We start from the raw sequence: 6690 nt of genomic DNA on the forward strand, positions 1-6690 counted from the left end.
TAACTGCCTGAGGGAACAAACCACACCCACCTCGTGCAAACAACTGCAACAGCTGGTTGCCGTGACAACAACGGCTTTCCCGATGGCCATCATCCACGTCCCCATCATTCATTACTCTAACAAAATACCAGAAAACCAACAGGTATTAATTTCTGAAATGAACCAAAAAATCAGGCTGAAATATAACTTCTTAACCCGCATTGACAGACCAGATTTTACAGTTAACCCCAATGATCCAATTCATTGGACAAAGGAGACGGCAGATAAGATCCTCAAACACTGGCTGTCTAAGTTAAACATGCTGCCAATGCACTCCCCTCTTCATCAAATATAGTCAACTTAAGCCAGTCTTTCTCCCTAAATAGAGCAGAAATTGAAATACTGGAAAAAGGACTGACTTTCATACCTACGCCCAAACCACCAACTCCACTAGAAATACGCAAAGACCTCCACCTGTATCACCGCCGTTTCAAATTATTAGACTATTTTGATTACAATAAACAACAGGAAGCCGTACCTTTTATTACATTATCACACTGGGAACCGAAATTGGAGGCAGTGTCATCTCCGATTCAGAACCTCATCAAGGAGGACATAGCAGCTTTCCGCCAGTTCAAGCCGCGCCATTCCAGCAGGCAAAACATCAGCCAGGCGGAGAGAGGAGCGCTCGCCAGTCTCGCCAATAACCCGGACATCATCATTAAAGGCGCAGACAAAGGAGGCCAAATCTGTATACAGGATAAAATTCACTATTTACAGGAAGCAGACAGACAACTCAGTGACACTCATTATTACAAACCACTGCAATATTTACTCCAGCCAGAAACCCAGACCATTGTCAGAGAGAAAGTAGAACAGTTATATAGAAACAAATTCATAAACAATAAACAAAAAACTTACCTTATGGGCCCTGATAATCCTCGCCCACGCCTATTCTACCTGCTGCCTAAAATCCACAAACCTTCTGCGTCGTGGCCAGTTCCAAATGTCATCCCCAGTGGCAGACCCATTGTCAGCCACTGTGGCTCGGAGACATACAACATCACGGAGTATATCGATTTCTTCCTGAACCCACTGTCACAGCAACATCCGAGTTATGTCAAGGATACATATCATTTTGTAAATAAATTGAAAAATATACGAACATGTGTTAATGCGTATATTTTTTCCATTGATGTGGACTCCTTGTGTACTAACATAGATACAACACTGGGCCTGAAAGCGGTGTCTGAATGTTTTAACAGGAATCTTGATCCCTCTCGTCCCGATGACTTCATCCTGGACCTGTTAAAACTTACATTAGAAAGGAATGATTTTGAATTCAATGGCAAGTATTTCCTGCAGGTCTCTGGATGCGCCATGGGCCGTAAATACTCACCTGCGTATGCGGACATCTATATGGCAGATTGGGAGAGGTCTGTGTTCCAAAAATGCAGTAAAACACCAGCTCTCTATTTAAGATATCTGGATGATATTTTTGGAATATGGCCACATTCGTTGGCAGATTTGAATGATTTTATGGCAATTTTAAACAGCCACCATCCTAAAATCTCCCTTAAGCACAACATCCAACCACACCAAGTGGAATTCCTAGATACACAAGCCTTCTTCTGTAATGTTAATCAGAGTACAAAAGGCATAGCCACCAGAGTATACTTTAAGGATACAGACAGGCATGCTTTGCTCCATAAGACCAGCTTTCATCCCCGTCATACATATAAAGGTCTCATAAAATCACAACTCATCAGATTTCACAGAATCTGCACCCATAAACAGGATGTAGAGACTGCCACCAATACTCTATTTGCAGCTCTGAGGCCGAGAGGTTATTCAGCCAGGTTTCTCAGAGCCATTAAGAGTGAGGTGAAGAGACTGTTTGAATCATCCGGGGAATACACTGGCAGGAAAAATAACATGCCGCTCGCTCATACCTTTTGTAATTACTTACTCACCTCATGTGGCACAACTAAACTCTGTTTTGAAAACCCATTTTCAACAGGCACAAAACCAAATCCAGGAACTGGGAGATTTTAAGATGATCACTGCCTACAGGAGAAACAAGAATCTGAAGGACATTCTGGTACACACGGCAATGGGAAAACAAGAAAAACCACGCTCAAACAACCCCAAATTTATAAACAAACTCTTTATAGAAAACACATTCTCTGACAAAGGTGCTCCCATCAGACAGAGCTTCAAGGAAGACGTCAGAAATGTAGTTTATGCGATCCAGTGCACCATCTGTTAAAAAAATATACATAGGAGAGACAGGCAACAGCTTAAAAACCAGGATCTATCAGCATACATATCAACTCAATAAAACAGAAAACTCTACTATTCTTTATAATCATCTCAGAAATCATGGTCCCAACAATTACATCTTTCTGGGACTAGAAAATAACAACAACTGGTCGAGATCCTTCAGAAAAAGAAAAGAAAGAGAATGGATAAACACATTGGAAACTATCAATCCAAAAGGACTTAATGAAAAACAATAAGTTAAGTTTCTTTTTATGAAAAGTCTTTAGAAACTAATGCTTTTTACTAAAACATTATAAATAACCTCTTTAAAAACTACTATTTATTAATTATAAAAACAAACTCTCTTTTACACATTATATTTTTCATATGAATTTTATAGTAAAAGATGGTTTAAGATATCTCGTTTTTATAAAAAGAATTTTAAAAAACTATAAAAATAACTTAGGAACTAGAGCTATATAATATGTTTTAAAAGCAACAACTTATTAATAAATACCAATTCATTGTTCTTATCCATTCTCTCCCTCATAAATTCACAAAACATCTCTCCTTATGTAAGCTACATATTAATTGGGTATTGTGTTCATTGGCGTGGTTTAATTTACCCTGGTGATATGCACCAATCACTTCTGTACAATAACCCAACCTTTTTTTTTTTTTTTTTCTATTATTTTCCAGAACCTCTTCCTAAACATAACCATCTAAGGGAGGGTGCCTAACATCAACCGTCTTTTTTGTTTATTTATTTATTAATTTTAACCTGTACATGGCCCCTCCCCTAACCTCAACCATACAGGGGTGGGTGCCTAACCCTAAGATCTCTCAACCCTGTGAGGTTGTAACCCTGATACACCCACTTTAAGTGATTTTTTATTATGTTTTTAACCCTTTATTTGGCTCTCCCCCTTTTCTCTACAATTTTTTTCAGGAAACAAAGGTTCTTTTTTAACCCTAATGTATTTGTTTTTAATTTTTCATATATTGTCATTTTAATTTTGTCTCTGTTTCATTTTATTATTATAGGAGTTATAAGAACCCTTAAGGAGAAGTAAATATGAAAATGACGTTGCAGATACCTGTTGCCAGAGCTGCTCTCTAATTTTTTTTAAAGAAAACTTTATTTATCTTATTTTAAAAGAGCATTGTCCCCTAACCTAACCCTGCCATAGCCAGGTCAGTCAGCACTTCTCCTATAGATGGGATTAAAGAAATAGTCAATTATTACAAGGTGTTCCAAAAAATAAAGGACATATTTCCTCTTTTTTGAAATAAAGTATTAATTACCGTCCTAAGAAGCAGCGCAACCGGGAAACTTGGGGCTCCCTGGTCCATCTGAGCCGAGCCAGGCCGAACCAAACACGGGGGGGAGCTCCGCCACTACGGCTAAGGAGCCGCACACCATTCTAGCTCCTGCGCCCCCTCCTGCCCAGGAGCCGACGGTACCACGCCAGGCGCACAGACAAACAACGGCCCAAGTGTATCCGTGCCACGCTGACGCACCGTTACTTGCTTCACAGCCTGTAACGGAGAAAACACCCCCACCAAACGAGATCACAGAGCAATATCCTAATGTGGCGAGTGGAGGGGTGGGAAAGGGTGTACCGACAACGCCACCTGGGGAGTTTCGCCCCAGGAGATAGTTTGAGATGGATAGATGTTAGATGGTTAAATTTACTATACACAGGTCTACACAGGTGCGTATACCACGGGCAGAGACGTATTTAGAAAAGTAGAAAAATAGTTTATTTTACAACCAATTAAAATATCACTTGAACAATACTGGCTCGTAATTACGTACTGGGGCCACAGAGCAGAATGAACAGGGCTGTGGAGGCTACGGCGGCCCAAAATCAAATCAAGGGGGAGGAATAACTAACCAAAAGCACCCGTGACACTGCAAACACACACACCCGCAAGGGGTTCGTGAAGAAAATACCACCACCAGGAATTGGGTCGCCGCCTGGCCCTCCGCACCTGTCCACAAAGACAAGAAAGCAAGTTATAAAACTGGCCTCCCAGTTAATATGGCCCTTAATTGCTATCTAACACTCTTACACACACACACACACACACACACACACACACACACACACACTACTTTAAGTAATTAAAAACAACGAAACAAACCATCAAACAAAGGTAAATAATGTTCCTTAAACAACAAACAAACAGTCAATAATGTTCAACAAATTAAACAAATGAATACAAAATAAATCTTTTCAAGGTTGATTAATGAACTAAACAGAATCCTTAAAAATAGCAATAGGCCCTGACACAAACTCTGCAGAGAGCCTTAGTACGTCACTTCCCCACAGCTCAGAAGAGCTGAGGAGTCAAAACGGCTTCAGTGAGCCAAAACAGTCAGGATGAACCAACGCAGCCAAAACAGCAGTGGGTCCAGGAAATGGTGGCTTTAATAGTTTCTGGGCCTCACCAGCAGGGCATTACAGAGCGCCGAGAGGTCTAGGACAACAGAGCAGGACAAAACAATCAGTCGGGAGCAGCATAACAGGCTGAAACGAGAGGCGGACGACGCCGACTTACCACGTGGAGACCGCGCCACAACGCCGACCGGCCCCCAGCAGGGCAGCCTAGCCCCGTGACTCCAGCAGTCCGCCACACTGTAGCAGAAACAGCCATATCACCAAACAGTCAACACGTGAGTGGGAGAGAAAGCAGCAGTGTGCGCCAATGCCCCTTACCCGTGCGCCGAAGGAGAGCGTGCGTCGTTCTGGCGACACGCCAAAGACGCACCGATGCTGGGCACGCTGCACTGCGCTGAAGGGCAGAGCGTGCGTTATTATGGCAAAACGCTGAAGACGCTCTGGTGCCAGCACGCCACACGGCTTCACCACGCCACTCCAGGCTACAGCCACCACCACGGACGAGCGGAACAGGAAGAGAGAGAGTGCGCCAGGTGTACCCAGGCCCCTATATATAAAGGTGCGCTCCCTGCCCACAAATCAGTGCCACAGGGTGACACAGCGCCCCACTGTGAGGAGGAGTAAGCCGTGCTCCGGCCACATCTACCCCCACCTTTTGAATCGTCGACCCGACGATGGACAAAATTTTAGTCAACACCACGGTCTAAACACAGCTGTTTGAGAATTAGACACGGGGTCTCTAGGTCGGTCAGCAGCAGCAGACCCAGTTTTTGACATCCGAAGACATCCCTGGCCAGTAACAACGCTGCCGGACCAACTCAGTGGTCCTCTCTATGCCCTGGTGACCATGCTCCTGATGGAGCTGATGCAGCGTTTCCTGCTTGAGGACAGCAGGCAAGACCAGTTGAAGAAACTCTTCGCCACCGTCAGGACGAAAGACCCGACGGAAGAGCACGCCATCTTCCTTGACCAGCCGGTCCCATTGGCGCAAAAGTACAATTGCTGGCTGGGAAAGCTGCCGCCTCTCAACTGAGGTGGGAGGGGACCCACGATTCCAAAAAAACAACACTTCCCTCAGCAAAGGATCATCCTCCTGCATATGGTGGAGATCAGATGCAGAGTGGGATGGAAGAATGGAGATCAAAGACTGAATAGCAGACACGACAGGACCTGGTTGTGCACTTTGCTGAATGCTGCTGGGGACCATGGTCCCAGGCAAAAACGGAGGAGCAACATGGGGAACAGGCACATACTGTCGTGACAGTGCGTCTGCGTTCCGGTTGCTGCGCCCAGAACGATATTTGATTTCAAGATCGAAGACAGCAAGCTCAGCAGCCCACCTATGCTCTGCAGCTCCCAGTTTGGCGGACTGAAGGTGACTCAATGGGTTGTTGTCTGTGTACACGACACATTTGTGCCCCAACAAGTACTCCCGGAACTTCTCCGCCACACTAATAACACAAATCAAGACAATATCCCCAAAATAAATTTTGAACTGGTTTGTGAGGAAGACTCGGTAAATAACTTACCAATTGGTCCCCAACTTTCGAACGTGGCTGTGTCCGTGGCCGAGACAATCTCTCTGACCTCTGCAACACACGGCGCACTGGATGACGTCACTCAAGGTGCGCTCGCTGAGTCTGAACCGGTGCGAGGGGTGAACACGGTGATGGCGGGGGCACAGGATGGAGAGAAAAACATGATGACAGAGGACACAACTGAAAGTCAAAATGACACTAATACTCCTCAGTCTGACTCCAGCCCGGTGCCCAAACCCCAGCGTACCGCCGCTCGCACACGAGCCAGACCGGAGCGCACAGAGCCGACAGTCCACCAGCATACCATCTACAAAAATCAGGACTGGCGATTGACGGTCAGAAAACCAATTTTAATAATTGGCGACTCCAATCTGGCCAGAATCCCAGTCTTCACCGACGAGCGGGTCCAAGTGGACAGCTATCCCGGTGCCACCTGCTCACACGTGACACACCTGCTCAAAAAACTGAGTATCCAACCACAGGTGGAGCATGTTATTCTGTCAGTC

The 6690-nt window shown here is 44.8% G+C and overlaps 1 long non-coding RNA gene across 2 annotated transcripts; it reads right to left on the reverse strand.

Annotated features, from left to right (window-relative positions):
* Positions 1 to 3982: 3982 nt before the first annotated feature.
* On the reverse strand, positions 3983 to 6154 carry LOC139622296 (uncharacterized). Of its 2 annotated transcripts, XR_011691194.1 has the most exons (4): positions 6099 to 6113; positions 4965 to 5288; positions 4807 to 4883; positions 3983 to 4725 (listed from the first exon to the last, which is right to left on the reverse strand). It is a non-coding gene; the product is annotated as an uncharacterized lncRNA (long non-coding RNA). The 2 variants fall into 2 exon arrangements; XR_011691193.1 differs by having other exon boundaries at positions 4965 to 6154.
* Positions 6155 to 6690: the final 536 nt, after the last annotated feature.

This window comes from Trachinotus anak, unplaced genomic scaffold, assembly GCF_046630095.1.
Source record: "Trachinotus anak isolate AG129_WGS33_773 ecotype Australia unplaced genomic scaffold, CSIRO_AGI_Tana_v1 ptg000006l, whole genome shotgun sequence".
Lineage (NCBI taxonomy): Eukaryota > Metazoa > Chordata > Actinopteri > Carangiformes > Carangidae > Trachinotus > Trachinotus anak.